The 20,310-nt window shown below is 40.1% G+C and overlaps 1 protein-coding gene across 10 annotated transcripts in view; it reads right to left on the reverse strand.

Moving 5' to 3' along the window:
* Positions 1-20,310, reverse strand: part of FAM168A (family with sequence similarity 168 member A) — a 237,012-nt gene that overhangs the window by 141,124 nt on the left and 75,578 nt on the right. For 2 of the 10 annotated variants that reach the window (XM_063672064.1, XM_063672070.1), the window contains exon 2: positions 12,111-12,221. The exons of the other annotated variants lie outside the window; for them this stretch is intronic. The gene's annotated coding sequence lies outside the window, so the exon portion shown is untranslated. The remainder of the gene's footprint in view (positions 1-12,110; positions 12,222-20,310) is intronic. 10 annotated transcript variants of the gene reach the window in all.

The following is a 20,310-nucleotide window of genomic DNA, read 5'->3' on the forward strand; positions in this document are numbered from 1 at the left end:
CTACAGGCGCCCGCCACCACACCGGGCTAATTTTTGTATTTTTAGTAGAGACAGGGTTTCACCACATTAGCCAAGATGGTCTCGATCTCCTGACTCGTGATCTGCCCACCTCAGCCTCCCAAAGTGCTGGGATTACAGGCGTGAGCCACCGCGCCCGGCTCCTAAACTTCTTTAATCTCTTCATCTGTAAAACAGGTATAAATATCTAGGTCCCATAGATTTGTTATGATGATTAAATGAGATAAACTTATGAAAATGCTTTGTGTAAACTATAAAGTATTATAGAATGTTTATGATGTTTATGATGATGATAGGAGAAAGTTTAGAGACAATCTAGTTAAGCCCTTCACTTTAGAGATCACCCCAAGGCCCTAAAAGGTAAAGTGAACTATCCAATGTCCCACAGTTATTTAAAACCAAACCATAATTAGACTCTAGGACTTCAGGTGATCACACTAGGACACTTGGCATTACCCACCACAGATTACCTGATCTCTGGTACTCCACTTTCTCTAGGTTCTTCCTCTACCTCACTGGCTACTCCCTTGATCTTCTCAACTTCTCTATGTTAGAGTGTCCAGAGTTTGGCGGTCAGATCTCTTCTTTGCTCTAAGTACACACATTTCCTAGGTGAGCACATCTACTCCATGGCTTTATATATGCTAATTACTCCCAAATTTATTATCTCCAACTTGAACTTCTCTGAATTTCAGACTTGTATATCCAACTGCCTGACATCTTTTGGTTATCTAATAACCATTGTAAAAATGTAGTATGTCCAAAACCAAATGTCTAACTCCTTCCTGCAAACCTGCTCCTCCCACTGTTTCCCAACTCTATAAGTGGCAATTCTAATCTTGTAGTTGCTCAAGGCAAAAACCTCCGAATCTTCTTTGACTACTTTCTTACTTTCATAATCCTCATCCAATCTATCAGCAAATTCTGTCAGTTCTACTTTCAAAACATATGCTGATTCTAACCATTTCTTACCATTACTACACTGACTCAAGTCTTCATTATTGTTTATAACTATTATAACAGCCCCTGCTTCTATCCTTGCCATCTGCTTATCCTGTCTCTCTCTTCCCAGAAGCCAAAACGATCCTTTTAAATTCAGTTTGGAGCATGTAACTCCACTCTGTTCAAAACCCTGCAATGAGTTATCATCTCAGAGTAAAATACAAGGTCATTATCATGACTTACCAGGTAATCTAGCTCCCTTTCACCTATCTAATCTTACCCCATAGCACTCTCCCCCTTGCTCCATACTACAGTAAATTTAAATTTTAGCATCAACATTTGTGTTGTTTAGAAACCATTCTGAGGGGGCCAAAAGCACAGACACCAAGAAGAATATGTAAGCCTTGGATCGCTTAAGCTGAACAACAGGAAAATTCTCCTCTTCTTGTTATTCTTTGAAAAACTAGGTACATTCTCACTTCAAGGAGTTAGTACTTACAGTCCTCTCTGCCTAAAGCATTCTTCCCTCAAATTATCAATATGACTTGCTCCTTTATTTCATTAAGATCTCTACTCAAATTTCACCTCATCAGCAAGGCCTAAATTAACTGATTATATCTAAAATGGTTCCCACCCTTTCAATCACACCCTTTTCCCATACACTGCCTGTTTTTTCCTATTACTAGGACACAATTAAAAGCAGGGACTTTATTTTATTCACTGCTGTATCCTTGGAGCTAAGATCATATTGTAAGTATAATCAATACTAGTAATCAACTTCAGCCATTAATTGTTCTTTTTTTTTTTTGATGGAGTCTTGCTCTGTTGCCCAGGCTGGAGTGCAGTGGCACAATCTCAGCTCACTGCAACCTCCGCCTCCCAGGTTCAAGCAATTCTCCTGCCTCAGCCTCCCAATTAGCTGGGATTACAGGCACCCACCACCATGTCCAGCTAATTTTTCTATTTTTAGTAGACACGGGGTTTCGCCATGTTGGCCAGGCTAGTCTCAAACTCCCAACCACAGGTGATCCACCCACCTCGGTCTCCCAAAGTGCTGGGATTACAGGCGTGAGCCACCGCGCTCAGCCCGTTAATTGTTCTTTATATCTTCAGTCTTCAATTGGGTCTTCCCCTAAACAGACTGAATATTCTTTGAAAATGGCCATTTTCTAGATATGCTAACTGAGTACTTTCAATTTAACCTGATAGAAGTAACCAAAAGAAGGAAAAATGATAAGATTAAGCTATATTTATTTCCTCTGGGACTCTCTTATAATTAACTAACAAATCAGTATTAATAAGCACTTTTGGGTGCAGAGTACCATCTTACTAAAGAAGGATATCACCAAGCTAGGTAGTAAAGCACGAAGAGATACATAAAGTGGCTCACATCTATAATCCCAGCACTTTGGGAGGCCAAGGCAGGAAGATCTGCTCAAGCCCAGGAGTTAAGAGACCAGCCTGGGCAACAAAGCAAGATTCTACCTCTACAAAAAATAAACAAAATTAGCTGGGTATGGTGGCACACGCCTGTAGTCCTAGCTAGTTGGGAGGCTGAGGCAGGAGGATCACTTGAGCCCAGGAGTTTGAGGCTGCAGTGAGCTATGATCCCACCACTGCAATCCAGCCTGAGTGACAAAGCAAGATTCAGCCTCTTAAAAAAAAAAAATAGTAACAAGGTGAGCAATGAGCTAATGAAAGATGTTCAGCATCATTAGCCACCAGGAAAATGCACATCAAGCCAAAATGATATACCATTTCACACTGAGTAGGTTGGCTAAAAGAAAAAAGACAAATAACAAGTGATTACAAGGATGTGGAGAAGAAAATGGAACCTTCATACACTGTTGGTAGGAATGAATGTGAAGTGGTACAGCCACTGTGGAAAACAAGTCCTCAAAAGGGTTAAACATAGAGTTACCACATGCTCTAACAACTCTACTCCTAGATGTATACCCAAGAGAAATAAGAAACCTATGTCCACATAAAAACTTATATGCTAATGTTCACAGCTACATTACAAATAATAATAATAATACATTACAATGATAACAAGAGAAATAAGAAACCTATGTCCACATAAAAACTTATATGCTAATGTTCACAGCTACATTACAAATAATAGCTAAAAGTGGGAACTATCCAAATGTCCATCAACTGATAAACGAATAACAGGTGGCATATCCATACGATGAAATATTTAGCAATAAAAAGGAATGAAGTACTGATACATGTAACAACATGAATGAACCTTGAAAAAAAAAAAAATATATATATATATATATATATATATATATATATTTTTTTTTTTTTTTTTTGAGACAGTCTCCCTCTGTTACCCAGGCTGGAGTGCAGTGGCACAATCTTGGCTCACTACAACCTCCACCTTTCGGGTTCAAGTGATTCTCTTGCCTCAGCCTCCTGAGTAGCTAAGACTACAGACATGCACCACCACATCCAGCTAATTTTTGTATTTTTAGTACAGATGGGGTTTCACCATGTTGGCCAGGCTGGTCTCTAACTCCTGACCTCAAGAGATCCACCCATCTCAGCCTCCCAAAGTGCTGGGATTACAGGCGTGAGCCACCACACCCAGCCAAACCTTGAAAATATTAAGCTAAATGAAAAAAGCTAGCTATAAAGGCCACATATTATATTATTCCATTTATATGAAATATCCTGAATAGGTTAGTGATTGCCTAGGGCTGATGGAGAAGGGGACAACAGAGAGTGATTGCTAAAGGGTGCAAGTTTCTAATAGGTAATGAAAATATTCTAAAACTGACTGTGGTAATGATTACACAACTCTATATATACTAAAAAACACTCAACTATACAATTTAAATGAGTGAATTGTGTGGCATATGAATTATATCTCAGTAAAGCTCTTTAACTTTTAAAATATAATCTTGGGCTTATTTTGGATTCAACTTAACATTTATTGAATACTATATACTTTTTTTTTTTTTTTTTGGAGACAGAGTCTTGCTCTGTCATCCAGGCTGGAGTGCAGTGGTGTGATCACGGCTGGACTCAAACTCCTGGGCTCAAGTGGTCCACTTGCCCCAGCCTCCCAAAGTGTTGGGATTACAGGCGTAAGCCACGGCGCCCAGCCAACATACTCTTTATTTTACTTAATATTCACAACAAAAAAAACCCTGAGATGAGGGTTATCAATTCACCCATCTTGCAGACAAAACACCTACATCTCACAGAAATTAAAAGATTTAAGGTTTTTTAGAAAGTTGTCAGAGCCAAGAGTTGATTCTACATTCACTATCTCAATCTAGGGCTCTTTCTTTGCTCTTCCCACTTCTTACTACTGAGCATACTTAAGACCTAGCTGTAGTTCTTTTTTTATAAAAGCTTCTATGGATTAATAAACCAAAGACTAAGATCATAAGAACACAGATTGACAACCACAGATTGAGAGAATGTTTGCCAAAGTTATATATCTAAGATCCCATATCCCTGCATTTAATTATTTGGTCAGCAGTAGTACTCTGCTACATGAAAAGAAGGGGCTAAGTCTGATTCCCAAGTTCACCTATGTGGGGGGCAGGAAGGGGGGAGAAAAAAGTATAGAGTATACCCCAGCAAATCAATCAAGAGCCATAAGCACTTTGGACTAATTTACAACTGACTAACCAATTTTGAAATAAGACAGCTTCTCAATAACACTACTGGAAAGCACCTATTAAAAAGCTAGCTGTTGGGCTGGGCACAGTGGCTCAACACCGTGTAATCCAGCACTTTGGGAGGCTGAGGCAGACAGATGACCTGAAGTCAGGAGTTCAAGACCAGCCTGACCAAAATGGTGAAGCCTTGTCTCTACCAAAAATACAAAATTAGCTGGGTGTGGTGGCACATGCCTGTAATTCCAGCTACTCAGGAGGCTGAGGCAGGAGAATTGCATGATGTAATCCCAGCACTTTGGGAGGCTGAGGCAGACAGATGACCTGAGGTCAGGAGTTCAAGACCAGCCTGAACAAAATGGTGAAGCCTTGTCTCTACCAAAAATACAAAAATACAAAATTAGCTGGGTGTGGTGGCACATGCCTGTAATTCCAGCTACTCAGGAGACTGAGGCAGGAGAATTGCTTGAAACTGGGAGGTGGAGGTTGCAGCGAGCCTAGATCGCGCCATTGCACTCTAGCCTGGGCAACAAGAGCGAAACTCCATCTCAAAAAAAAAAAAAAAAAAAGCTAGCTGTGATAAAGATGATTTTTAGGGTAATGGAACTGTTCTATATCTCGACTGTGGTGTGGTGACAGTTACATAAATTACATATGTGTTAAAATTAAAAGAATTTTATTACAAGTTTGATTTTACTGTTGTTAATTTTAAAATAAAATTTAACAAAAACTGCATATGAAAAAATAACAACAACAACAAAACAATTACAATTTTAAAATGTGCAAAGAACTTGAATAGACATTTCTCCAGAGAAGATATACAAATGGGCTGTGCACAGTGACTCACACCTGTAATCCTAGCACTGGGAGGCCAAGGTGGGAAGACTGCTTGAGCCCAGAAGTTCAAGAAAAAAAAAAAAGAAAGAAAGAAAACAAAAAGAAGAAGAAAGAAAAATGAGGAGGAGTAGGCAGAGGAAAAGGCGGGGTGGGGAGGAGGAGGAGGAAGAAGAAGAAGAGAAAGGAGGAGGCAAAAGGAAGGAAAAAAGAAGAAATACAAATAGCTAACATGCATTTTAAAAGATGCTCAATATCACTAACCATTAGAGAAATGCAATCCAAACCATAATATCACCTCATATCCATTATGATGGCAGGTATTAAAAAAAAATCCAAGACAAAATAGAAAATAAGAAGTGTTGAGGATATGGAGAAACTAGAACCCTTGTGCACTGTTGGTGGGAACGTAAAATGGTGCTGCTGCTATTGAAAATAGTATATCTGCTTGCAGGAAGTAACAAAAGAAAAAGAAAAGAAAATAGTATAAAGCTTCCTGCAAAAATTAAAAATAAGCCAGGTGTGCTGATGCACGCCTGTAGTCCCAGCTACTTGGGATGCAGAGGCAGGAGGGTCTCTTGAGCCCAGGAGTTCGAGGACAAGAGTGTACTATTATCATGCCTGTGACTAACCACTGCACTTCAGCCTGGGCAACAGAGTGAGACTCCATCTCTTAAAAAATAAAAATAGAATTACCATACTATCTGGCAATTCCATTTCTAGATATACATCCAAAAGAACTGAAAGCAGAATCTTGAAGACATATTTGCATATCTGTGTTCAGTGCAGCATTATTCACAACAGCCAAGAGGTGAAAGCAAACCAAATGTCCATCATTGAATGAATGGGGAAAAAAAAACACGTGATATATACATACAAAGGAATAGTATTTAGCCTTAAAGAAGGAAATCCTGTCACATGCTACAGCATGGATGAACCTCGAAGACATTATACCAAGTGAAATAAGCCAGTCACAGAAAGATAAATATTGTATGATTCCACTTACATGAGGTATCTAAAGTAGTCAAACTCACAGAAACAAACAGTAAAATTGTGGTTGTCAGGAACTTGGAAGAAGGAGGAAGGGAGAGTTGTTGTTCAATGGGTATAGAGTTTCAGTTTTGCAAGAAAAAAATGTTGTAGAGATCTGTTATGCAACAATGTAAATTAGTTAATACTACTAAACTATACACTTAAAAATGGTTAAGACAGTAAATTTTATGTTTTTCATCACAATTTATAAACAAATAAATAAGCAAGCAAGCTGGGTATACATGGTAGTAAGAACTAGGAAGTAAGATGATAATAATAATAGCTAACATTTACTGAGTGCTTACTATAAGCAAGCACATTATTTCGCCCAACTGTGACTAAGGTGGGGACTATTATGACCTTTCTTTTACAAATGACAAGGTTCAGCCTAGAAAAGTCAAATCACTTGCTCAAGATCAAACAGCCAGGGGCTCCAAGACAGTGTAATTCTTTAAGCTGCATATGTGACAACCAGTTATATCTACTCATTTTTTAAGACTCATAAAGATATAATACTTTCTTGAATCCCTCTCCCCACTCCCAGAACTGACCTAATCCTAGAGAGAACCCTAGATATATTTCTTTCTTTTTCAACTTGATTTTTTTTTTTTTTTTTTTTGGTGAAAGGGTCTTGCTCTGTCACCCACACTGGAATGTAGTGGTGCAATCGTGGCCCACTGCAGCCTTGACTCCCTGGGCTCAAGTGACCCTCCTGCCTTAGCCTGCTGAGTAGCTGGGACTACAGGTGTGCTACACCAAGGCCAGACAATTTTTTTTTTGTAAAGGTGGGGTCTCCCTATGTTGCCCTGGCTGGACTTGAACTCCTGGCCTCAAGTGGTCCTCCCTCCTTGGCCACCCAAAGTGCTGGGATTATAGGAGTAAACGACTTCACCTGGCTCCATAGACATTTCTCTTTTTTTTGAGACGGAGTTTTGCTCTGTCGCCCAGGCTGGAGTGCAGTGGCACGATCCCAGCTCACTGCAACCTCCACCCCCCGAGTTCAAGCAATTCTCCTGCCTCAGCCTCCTAAGTAGCTGGGATTACAGGCATGCGCCACCATGCCCAGCTAATTTTTGTATTTTTAGTAGAGATGGGGTTTCACCATGTTGGCCACACTGGTCTCGAACTCCTGACCTCAGGTGATCCACACGCCTCGGCCACCCAAAGTACTGGGATTACAGGCATGAGCCACCACGTCTGGCCTCCATAGACATATTTCTATCATAGTACCTACTACACTTAATTGTACTTGCTTATTTACATGTCTGTCTCTCCACCGATCGGCACCTCTAGATCTGTGCTTCCAATAGCCATTAACCATTCATAGCTGTTTAAATTCAAATTTAAATTAATTAAAAGTAAAAAAAATTTAAAATTCAGTTCTTCAGTCTCACTAGGCATATTTCAAGCACTCAAGACCCACGTTTAGCTGGTGACTACTGTATTGGACAGCATGGATATAGAACATTTCCATCACTGCAGAAAGTTCTGCAGGACAGCGCTATGTCTAAATTCTGTGTGTTCCCGGAGGCACAAACAGTCTAGCAGGCAGTCTGGCAGGAGCTATGCCTAATTCATTTCTGTATCCCAGCACCAACCTTTAGTAAATCTCCAGTAAGTGTTTCTTAGCAATGACTCGGGGTAACACAGAGCTTGTTCTACCTTATTATCACACACCACCCATGATTTAAGTTCCATACATTCAATGTCCCTTACAGACTAGCATCTGTGTAATAACCCACCATCATCCCAACTTGTGGAAAGAGGGAGGAATCACAATAAGTAGAGCTAATCGGAAAGTCTTTGTCTAGTCCTTCACCCCAAACCGAATTTCCACTACTTAATGTGAGACTTGATTAAGAAGAGGGCTTATTTCTTACTTCAGGTTTGGCATGTAATTAAATTACAGGTGTTTCTAAAACGAATTTTTTTTCAAATATTGGAACAACCTCATAACTTGGCAGAAATAAAAATAAGAAGACTGGTTGAAATTTATCATACTTTTTATCATATCATTCATACTCTATGAATAAATATATATGAATGAACATATCCTCAGAATGCTCTTCATATTAAAAAACAATCACTTGACACACATTTTCTGAGAAACTATAATAAAGAAAGAGAGATAAATAAATTGTGTTGGTAGACAGAAACTTAAATTGGAATAATAGAAAGTGGTAAGAGCTCTAAGATAGAGAAAGAACTGCTAGCAACTATGAAGACCACAAAGGAGAGTCAGAACTCAGTAGTGAAATGGATAGAAGGTGGGGAAACCACAAAGGAAGCTACTCAGAGATAAATCCCAATTAAGTTTTAAAGGGTAATTAAGGCCAGGCTTGGTGGCTCATGCCTGTAATCCCAGCACTTTGGGAGGCCAAGGCAGGCAGATTGCTTGAGCCCAGGAGTTCAAGACCAACCTGGGCAACATGGCAAAACCCTGTTTCTACAAAAAATACAAAAATTAGCCAAGTGTGGTGGCAGGTGCCTGTAGTCCTAGCTACTCAGGAGGCTGAGGTGGGAAGATCACCTGAGACTGGGGGGTCGAGGATGCAGTGAGCTGTGATCGTATCACTGCACTCCAGCCTGGGTGACAGAGTCAGACTCTGTCTCACAAATAAATAAACAATAAGTAAATAAATAAATATTTTTTTAAAAGGAGGGTGAGAGGGTGTCCCAAATAGAGATAAATGTCATGGATGAAGATACAGGAATATGACCTGGACAGCACGTGAAAAGTAGTTCAATTTGGCTGGAACAACACATGAAAAAAAAAGAATTTGGCCGGGCATGATGGCTTATGCCTGTAATTCCAGCACTTTGGGAGGCCAAGGCGGGCAGATCACAAGTCAAGAGATCGAGACCATCCTGGCTAACACGGTGAAACTCTGTCTCTACTAAAAATACAAAAACAAAATTAGCTGGGCACGGTGGTGGGTGCCTGTTGTCCCAGCTACTGGGGAGGCTGAGGCGGAAGAATGGCATGGACCCAGGAGGCAGAGCTTGCAGTGAGGCGAGATCGCGCCACTGCACTCCAGCCTGGGCGACAGAGCGAAACTCCGTCTCAAAAAAAAAGGAGAATTTGAGGCTAATGAGGCAAGCAGAGGCCAAACCATGAAAGAGCCTGCAAGCTAAGTTAAGGGGTTTGAATTTTATCCTCCAAGTTATGAAAAAACCTCTGGAAGGTTTTAAAGCAGAGAAGAGTGCAATCTGTACTCAACAAAGCTCAGGGAGAAGCAGTAGGGAGGACAGATTTGGTGGAGATGAGACAGTACGTAGGGAGACCAGCCAGGAAGTTGTTGCAAAAAGTAATGAGACAGGAACTATCTGATACAAATAGTTTTAAACATACCCTATCTTAAATGGGTCTCTCTCTATTCGTCTATGCCTCTCAAAGCTGGAACACCATGATTCAGCTATATAGCACAATTACAAAAACAACTGTTAAAGTCAATTCTATAAACTAAAATTTTAACTGCACTCCTTTATTCAATAGCCATTCCAGATTTCGAACTAAAACTGCTCATTCTTCTCTTTCCCACTGCATACAATTTTGGAAAAACATTTCAGCCAGACGATCACATCTGTGCAGTGTGCAACAAGTGTAAACAATTTAACAGGAGTTTAATGAAACATTTCCTATTCAATTGGAGAAAAAGATTAGAAAATTCTAACATGGCAACATCAGGTTGCAAATTGACATTTTTTAATTAGCTTTTTAAAAAAATATGAACATGCCAATTTTAAATCCCATCTGGTTGCATGTTGCAGCTGCCCTGAATGAATTTCCAGTTATTAGGCACTTGGCTAAAGCATTCAGAACTGCCATGTGCTATCAGCAGCAGCAGCCACAGTACAGTACTTAGGAAGTACTTAAATACCCATGCTGGTACAAAAGGATTTCTTAGTCTGCCCTGGAGAGAAAGGAATATATGGGGAAAAGGAAGGAACGATCTCACATTTTTAAGAAAATATCTTTCAGTTTTACCTCCTCTCCTCTTCAAAAGCAATGGACTTTCTTATCTTTGACCTCACAGTGCCTTAGCCTGGAAAGTTTTACCTACCCTTCTGCCTTGCATAAACAAAATCCTAAGAACCAAGGATTTGGAATTGGACTAAAACTGGGTTCAATTCCAACTCTACCTCTTACAAACTGTGAACTTGGGCACATTTCTTAATCTTCCTTAGACTCTATTTCCTCATGTTTAAATGATAATGCCTAACCTTGAAGAGCTGTGGGGAAGATGAAAGACAATGTATATAAAATATCTATAGAATGTCTGGCTCATATGGGCATTCAATACATGGTAACATTTAACACTCTCCTTTGTATTCCACTATAATTTGTACTTTACAGTAATTATGCACTTTCTTTAAAAGTTTAAGAATTAAATGAATTAATTTAGGTAAAGGCTTTATAACAGTGCCTGGCACATATAGGCAAGCATTAAGTATTAGTTGTGGTTGTTGCTACTATTACATACCAATATCATAGTATGTTTCATAGTGAACTACAATTTCTTTATTTGCTGTTTTCCTTCCTATCTAGTACTTAGCATAAAACCTGGCATGAAAGAAGTACTCAATTAACATCTGTTGACCAGTTGAATAAATAATGGATGAGGCCAGGCATGGTGGCTCACGCCTGTAATCCCAACACTTTGGGAGGCCAAGGTGGGTGGATCACTTGAGGTCAGAAGTTCAAGACCAGCCTGGCCAACATGGCGAAACCCCATCTCTACTAAAAATACAAAAATTAGCCTGGTGTGGTGGCACACAATTGTAATCCCAGCTACTCAGGAGACTGAGGCAGGAGAATCACTACAACCCAGAAGGCAGAGGTTGCAGTGAGCCAAGATCGTGCCACTGCATTCCAGCCTGGGTGACAGAGTGAGATTCCGTCTCAATCAATCAATCAATCAATCAGTCAATAAAGGATGAATGACTGAAGGAATGAACTTAATTTATCATACAATTTTACAAAGTAGCCATTCAATAATATATTGTTTTATGAATTAATTAATCCTATCAAGCCCATATGATAAGAAAGGGAGTTATTATTATGGCCCTTTTTACAGATAATAAACAGAGTCCCAGAGAGATCAAAGGTAAAGGTCACCCAGGTAGAGTAGGAATTAGAATCCCTTTGGTCTCTCAGACACAAATTCTAGATTTTTTTTCAACGAGACCTTAATCTCTCTCCATATTTTAAATATTACCTACAGGATTGGTCAAGTTTTTCAAGTCTCTATGGTTTCAAGAACGGCCCTCAAAGTCAGAAGATGCTACCAATAAATGATGGAAGGGTGAAGAAAGAACATGACCAAATGAGAAGTTCAGTATCTCTTCTTTGGGAAAGAAGAAATAAAGACCTGATTTCATCTGGCCTGAGCACAAAGAAAGCAATTAAGTCTGACTAATAAGAGAATAAAGCCCTTACTGTAAACAAATGAGGATGGAGGGCACTGAGAGGATCAAATATGAAAGGCAGTATGGGGAGTTAGAGCCACTCATCTACTCCTGTAAAGAGCATGACTACTCAGTCTTTCTAGGGGGTAGTCATTCTTTCATTTAACAAATACTTAGTCCCTGCAATGAACTAGGATAATAACTCAACAGTGTATAACAAGAGCCTTTAAAAAGTTATACCTGGCCAGGTGTGGTGGCTCATGTATGTAATCCTAGCACTTTGGGAGGCCAAGGCAGGCAGATGGATTGAGCCTAGGAGTTCCAGACCAGCCTAGGCAACATGGTGAAACCCTACAAAAAATAAAAATAAAAATAAATTAGCCAGGTGTGGTGCCATGCACTTGTAGTGCCAGCTATTCAAGAGGCTGAGGTGGGAGGATAGTTTGAGCCCAGGAGGCGGAGGTTGCAGTGAGCTGAGATTGTGCCACTGCACTCCAGTCACTGCACCCCAGCCTGTGTGACAGAGCCAGACCCTATCTCAAAAAAATAAAAATAAAAATAAATTATACCTTCACTCCAATTACCCTATTCCTATTTATCCTAAGAAAACCATCAAAAAAATAAAGACTGAGGCCAGGCGCAGTGGCTCACACCTGTAATCCCAGCACTTTGGGAGGCCAAGGTGGGAGGATCACTTGAGCCAGGAGTTCAAGACCAGCCTGGGCAACACAGGAAGAACCCATCCCTACAAAAAACAAAATTTTAAATTAGCTGGGCGTGGGGTGTGCGCCTACAGTCCCAGCTACTTGGGAGGCTAAGACAGAAGATTTCTTGAGCCCAGGAGTTTGAGGCTTCAGTGAGCTGTGATCGTGCCACCGCACTCCAGCCTAGGTGACAGACCCAGATCCTGTCTCAAAAATAAAAGGAAAATGCTTATGATATAATGTTAAATTAAAAAGTACTCCAAAAGACTACCTATAGTATGATCTTAATTATATAAAATAAATAGAAAAAAAACTTTTCAAAAAAGCCTAAATGCTGAGTTTTAAAAGTAATCTCTGCATGGCAGAATATAGAGCGATATTATTTGCCAAGTTTTCTAGTTTTTCCATGACAGGCATTTTTCCAAAAAACAAGGTGAAGGAGATTTTAGGACAAAAAATGAGTATATAAAATGCCATCAGGATTAATTAAGATCATTAGAATCTCTGCTAGGTGAGAAACATATTAGAGGCATATTATTTTTACACAAAAAGATTATGTTAATCCTACTGAGAACTGACACAAATGCAAGGGTGAAATACAATGGGAGAGCAATAAAGAGGAAATCCCATCAGACTCCCAGGAGGTCACTTTCATTTCAGAATGTCTGTCATCAGCAAAGCCAAGTTCAATGAGTAAAGAGAGAAATGAAACTTGATGGGTGAAGAAGATGGCAAGCTAAAACCCACTGCTAAAATCCGTAAGTTCCTCAAGATCATGGAACTTGTCAATTACCATATAGTGTGACAAAGGCCATGGAAGGAAGGCAGCAGCAGGAATGTGGCAAAGTCAAGAGAAGGTCAAGGTAGCCTTTGTTGAAGATGACTAATTTAAAGGAGAAAGACATTAGCCTAGAGGAAAAGGGCATTCTAGGAAAAAGGGAGAGCCTAGAGAATAGAAACAGCTTAACATGCCTTGGGAAATGACATTTATTTCAGTGTTGCTAGAGTCCAAAGTGCAAGGCAGCCTGTGGTGAAAGATGTAGTTGCAAAAGTCATCAGGGGCCTGTCTCAGAGGACCTGAATATCTGGTCTACCATTAAGCCAAGCAGCTATACATGAGTCAGTCAACAAGGGTACCATTCCAGTAGAAGAGAGAGTTAGGCAGCATTATAATAAAGATAAGTGATGGGTGGTTACAGCAGAAGAGGAACACCCAATCCAGCCTGGGGGCTCCTGAAAGGCCTCTAAGAGAAAGTGCCAAAGTAAGGCACAAAGGAAAAATGGGGCTAAGGTCCCAGCACTTTGAGAGGTCGAGGAGGGTGGATCTCTTGAGGTCAGGAGCTTGAGACCAGCCTGGCCAACATGGCGAAACCCCATGTCTACTAAAAATATAAAACAAATTAACTGGGCGTGGTGGTGGGCGCCTGTAATCCCAGCTACTTGGATGGTTGAGGCAGGAGAATTGCTTGAACCCGGGCGGCAGAGGTTGCAATGAGCCAAGATCACACCACTGCACTCCAGCCTGGGTGACAGAGCAAGATTCCACCTCAAAAAAAAAAAAAAGAAAATGGGGCTAAGGGCTGCAACATCCAAAGTGAGGACACACAGTTGATACCTGGCCTAATCATAAACTCAGCAAATCAGGGAACTAGTCCCTGGCAAGGCTTCCAAAGAGGGAACCATCTTATCAACAGAATGTAACCTCCAATGACCTTGTTAGTCTTGTTCACTGCCAGGCTTCTAATACTAAAAATAGTGGGCATAAAGAAGCTGCTCTACAAATATTTGTGGAAAAAAAGAAAAAGAGAAAGGAAGGCTTGCTGTTATATTAAAAAGCAATGGAGCTGGTAAGCTTCAACCCAGTGTCATGTTAAAGACAAAAGAACAACAAAAAAAGCAATGGGGCTGGGTATAGTGGCTCACATTGTAATCCCAGCATTTTGGGAAGCAGAGGCAGGAGGATCATTTGGGGCCAGGAGTTCAAGACCAGACTGGGCAACATAGCAAAACCCTGTTTCTACAAAAAAAAATTTTTTTAATTAGCCAAGTGTGGTGATACACGCCTGTAGTCCCAGCTGGTTGGGAGGCTGAGGCAAGAGGATGGCTTGTGCCTAAGAATTCAAGGTTGCAATAAGCTACGATCGTGCCACTGCAGTCCCTCCTGGATGACAAAGTGAGAACTGTCACTTTAAAAAAAAAAAAAAAAGCAGTGAGAACCCATTCCCTCCACCCCACCACTAGCAAATTAATAATAATAATAATTTAAATAATTAAATAAAATAAAAAGACAAATCCTATATGATTCTACCTATATGAGGTACTCAGAGTCATCAAAATCACAGAGACAGAAGATCGAATGGTGATTGTCGTGGGGGTAGGGAGAATGGGGCAATAGGGAGTTTGTGTTTAATGGGTAGAGAAATTTCAGATCTGTAAGATAAAGAGTTTTAGAGATAGTTGACAGTGATGGTCACAACGTTATGAATGTATTTATACACTTTCAAAAAATTGAGATGATAAATTTTATGTTATATGTATTTTACTGCAATAAAAAAAAAATTGAGGGCCAGATGCAGTGGCTCATGTTGGTAATCCCAGCACTTTGGAAGGCCAAGGCAGGTGGATCACATAAGGCTAGGAGTTCAAGGACAGCCTGGCCAACATGGCAAAACCCTGCCTCTACTAAAAAAAAAAAACACAAAAATTGCCAGGCACAGTGGCATGCACCTATAATCCTAGCTACTTGGGTGGCTGAAGCATAAGAATCGCCTGAAACCAGGAGGCAGAGGTTGCAGTGAGCCAAGATCACACCACTGCACTCCAGCCTGGGCAACAGAGCAAGACCCTGTCTCAAAAAAAAAAAGAGGAAAAAAAGCAATGGGAAATTCACAACCACCAAAAGGTGGAAGCAACTCAAGTATCTGTTGATGGATGAATGGATCGAAAAAATGTGGTATATACATACAATGGAGTATTATTCAGACCTAAAAAGGAAGGAAATTCTGACATGTACCAAAACATGATGAACCTTGAAGACATTATGCTAAGTGAATTAAACCAGTAATAAAGGACAAACACTATTATTCTACTCATATGAGACACACAGAACAATCCAACTCATGGAGACAAAGTTGAATGGTGGTTGCCAGGAGCTGGGGTAGGGGAGAAATGAGAGTTACTGTTTAAGACAATAGTGCCACCACTCCTGGCTAAATTTTTTTTTTTAATTTTTAGCAGAGATGGGGTCTTACTATGTTGCCTAGGCTGGTCTTGAACTCTTGAGCTCAAGCGATCCTCCTGCTTTGGCCTCCCGAAGTGGTGGGATTACAGGCATGAGCCACCATGCCTGGCCAAAATTAAGTTATTAATTTAAAAATCCTGTATTCATGAATTGGAAAATTTTAATATTGTTAAGATGTCACTTCCAAAGCAATCTACAGATTTTATCAAAAGTCCAAAAACCTCTTTTTGTAGAACTGGAAGAGCCAGTCCTCAAATTCATATGGAATTGCAAGAGGCCACAAATAGCAAAAATAATCTTGAAAAAGAACAACAAAGTTGGAAGACTCACACTATGGTAATCAATACAGCATGGTACTCGCATAAGGACAGGTATATAGACCAATGGAACAGAATCACAAATCTAGAAATAAATCCATACATCTCTGGCCAATTAATTTTCAACCAACATGCCAAGACTAATCACTAATCAATGAGAAAAGAAAAGTCTCTTCAACAAATGGTGCTGGGACAACTGAATATCTACAGGCAGAAGAATGAAGCTGGACCCCTATCTCAAACCACATATAAAACTTAATTCAAAATTAAAGACCTAAATATAAGGGATACAACCATGATAAATCTTCATGACCTTGGATTTGGCAATGGATTCTGAACTATGACAACAAAGTAAGGAACCAAAGAAAAAATAAACTGGACTTCATCAAAATTTAAAATTTTTGTGCATTAAACGATATTATCAAAAAAGTGAAGAGGCCAAATGTGACAGCTTACACCTGCAATCCCAGCACTTTAGAAGGGCCAAGGTAGGAATTCAACATCAGCTTGGTCAAATAGCAAGGCACTGCCTCTACAAAAAATGTAAAAAAGAAAAATTACCCAAGCATGGTGGTGCACATCTGTAGTCCTAGCTACTTAGGAGTCTGAGGCTGGAGGATCACTTAAGCCCAGGCATTCAAGGCTGCGGTGAACTATGATCATGCCACTGTACTCGAACCTGGGCAACAGAGCAAGACCCTATCTCTAAAAAAAAAAAAAAAAAAAAAAAAAGTGGAAAGACAACCCACTGAATAAGAAAAAATATTTGGAAATCATATATTTGATAAAGGTCTGGAATCCAGACTATATAAGGAACTTTTATAATTCAACAACAAAAAGGCAAAAAAAATTTTTTTTAATGGGCAAAGGACACGAATAGGTATTTCTCCAAAGGTATACAAATGGCCAACAAGTACATGAAAAGATGCTTAACATCATTTATTAATCATTAGAGAAATACAAATCAAAATCATATGATATATTATGCCATACTCATTACAACAGCTATTTATTTTTTAAAAAAGAAGAAGGAAATAAGTATAAGCAAGGATGTTAAAAAATATGAACCCTCAAACATTGTTGGTGGGAATGTTAAAATGGTGCAGCCATTATGGAAAAGTCTGGCCAGCCCCTCTGCAAGTTAAACACAGAATTACCATATGACCCAGCAATTCCATTCCTAGGTATACACTGAACTAAAACAGGTACTAAAATACATCTACCCACATGTTCATAGCAGCAACTTCACAATAGCCAAAGGTAAAAACAACTCAAAAGTCTATCAGTGGACAAACTGCAGCCTATCTATACAATGTAATATTACTCAGCTATAAAAAGCTTAAAAAAGTAATGAAGTACTGGCCGGGCATGTTGGCTTATGCCCGTAATCCCAGCACTTTGGGAGGCCGAGGCAGGTGGATCACCTGAGGTCAGGAGTTCGAGACCAGCCTGGCGAACATGATGAAATCCTGTCTCTACTAAAAATACAAAAATTAGCTGGGCATGGTGGCAATCACCTGTAATCCCAGTTACTCGGGAGGCTGAGGCAGGAGAATCACTTGAATCCGGGAGGTGGAGGATGCAGTGAGCCGAGATCACGCCACTGCATCGAGCCTGGGCAACACTGGCAGTGAGCCGAGATCATACCATTGCACTCCAGCCTGAGCGACAAAGAGTGAAACTCTGTCTCAAAAATAAAAAAGTAATGAAGTACTGATACATGCTACAACATGAACATCAAAAACATTATTCTGAGTGAAAGAAGCCAGATGCAAAAGGCCACACGTTATATGATTTCATTTATATAAAATATTTACAATAGGTAAATCCATAGAGACGAAAAGCAGATTAGCTGTCGCCAGGGGCTAGGAGGGAATAGGAATGGGAATGACTGTTTAATGGATACAGAACTTCTTTTTAGGGTGATCAATGTTTTGGAACTAGACAGAGATGGTTGTTGCACAACACTGGGAGTGTATTAAATGCCACTAAATTGTTCACTTTAAAGTGGTTAATTTCAACAATGATATATAAACTTCACCTCAGTCCCTCAGTCAATGATGAGAATCCTCCCTTCACGCAAACTTCCCAAAAATTGTTTTGTTATCTTTTCTTCTTCCCATTGCCCAAGTTGTAACCACAACAGATGGCAAAGCATTTCTTGATTCTCAGCAGGAAAAAAAACAACAGCACTGAGGAGTTGCCACAAATGAGAACAATGTAAACAAAATCCTTAGTACCACTACTGCAGCATTAAATAAATGCAAGCAGTTATATCCACAGAATTAGGCTCACTTAAGGAAAGGCCAATGAAAGTTTTTTTCTTGTTGTTTTCTGAGACAGGGTCTCACTCTGTCTCCCAGGCTGGAGTGCAGTGGCATGAACACGGCTCACTGCAGCCTCGACCCCTCAGACTCAAGCGATCCTCCCAGCTCAGCCTCCTGAGGAGCTGAGACTATAGACATGTGCCACCATGACCATGCCCGGCTTTTTTTTTAAAGAGATGGGGTCTATGTTGCCCAAGTGGTCTTGAAATTATGGCTTCAAGCATTCCTCCCACCTCAGCCTCCCAAATTGCTGGGATTATAGGCATGAGCAACCATGTCCACTCTCCAATGAAGGTACTTTTGCTAAGATGTGTGAAGATACCTGTTGCTGGGATCAGGAGACATGAAAAAACTAAGAAAAAAAATACTGAGAAAAGTTTTCAATAGCTTTGTAAGCCTTCAGAACGTAAAGTACATTAAGAAATAAAAACTTAAATGCAGTGGGTACAAACATGGCAAATATGAAAGCTAAACCTGACTAAGGCTATCAACCTGCCATGTGCTAAAAACAAATGTACTCACTCAGAAAAACGGAAAGAGGTACTACATACCTATTAAAACAGCTAAATTTAAACAGTGATAATACTAAATGCTGACAAGGATGCAAAGAAACTGGACTTCTCATACATTTCTGGTAGGAATGTAAAATGGTACAGACACTCTGGAAAATAATTTGGCAGTTTCTTATAAAACTAAACATGCAGTCAGGCATCGCTGCTCACGCTTGTAATCCCAGCACTTTGGGAGGCCAAGGCGGGCACATAGCCTGAGACCAGGAGTTCGAGACCAGCCTGGCCAACCTGGTGAAAATGTCTGGACTAAAAATACAAAAATTAGCTAGGCATGGTGGCACACACCTGTAGTCCCAGCTACTCAGGAGGCCGAGGCTGGGAGAATTTTTTGAACCTGGGAGGCAGAGGTTGCAGTGAGCCAAGATTGCGCCACTGCACTCCAGCCTGGGCGACAGAGCAAGACTCTGTCTCAAAAAAAAAAAAAAAAAAGACCGGGCGCAGTGGCTCATGCCTGTAATCCCAGCACTTTGGGAAGCTGAGGCGGGCAGATCACCTGAGGTCAGGAGTTTGAGATCAGCCTGACCAACATGGAGAAATCTGTTTCTACTAAAAATACAAAAAATTTGCCGGGCATGGTGGCATGCGCCTGTAATCCCAGCTACTCGGGAGGCTGAGGCAGGAGAATCGCTTCAACCTGGGAGGCGGAGGTTGCAGTGAGCCGAGATCACGCGCCATTGCACTCCAGCCCGGGCAACAAAAGCGAACTCCATCTCAAAATAAAAAAAGTTATCCTTCTCTCCTAGACTTCCAGGAAATTCAGGGGTAAATTTGTAGCTCACCTACAGCAACTGGGGAGACATATATATATATATAATTCTATTTTCAATAGTACTCAGGGTTTTTCTTTTTTAGGTTATTTTATTAGATTACTTTTGTAAACTACTCTCAATCCCTTGTGGAATAAACACAAAGACCACACAAACGTGGTAAATGCTACTCTGTCCCTAATAAGTACGTTAAAATTATTCCACAGAGAACTAGAAATGGCATAGCCATTCACTCTTTTTTTAAGCATCTGATCATATAAGCAGAGTCATTCACTTTTTTGTTTTTTAATTCACAAACCAAGATCTTTATGAGGCCTCCCTTCCTTTATTGAAATAACTTTTACTTTTATATCTGTATCAACTAAGGGGTAAAAGTAACACTTTAGTCACTTTGGACAATAAAAATAAATTTTTAGATAATTTTAATACCCTTTTATCCCATACGATTCTTCATCTTGAATTTCAATGCTGCAATCTTAGGACTGTGGTTTAAAACATTACAGGAGGATTTT

This window comes from Pongo pygmaeus, chromosome 9 (genome assembly GCF_028885625.2).
Source record: "Pongo pygmaeus isolate AG05252 chromosome 9, NHGRI_mPonPyg2-v2.0_pri, whole genome shotgun sequence".
Classification (NCBI taxonomy): Eukaryota; Metazoa; Chordata; class Mammalia; order Primates; family Hominidae; genus Pongo; species Pongo pygmaeus.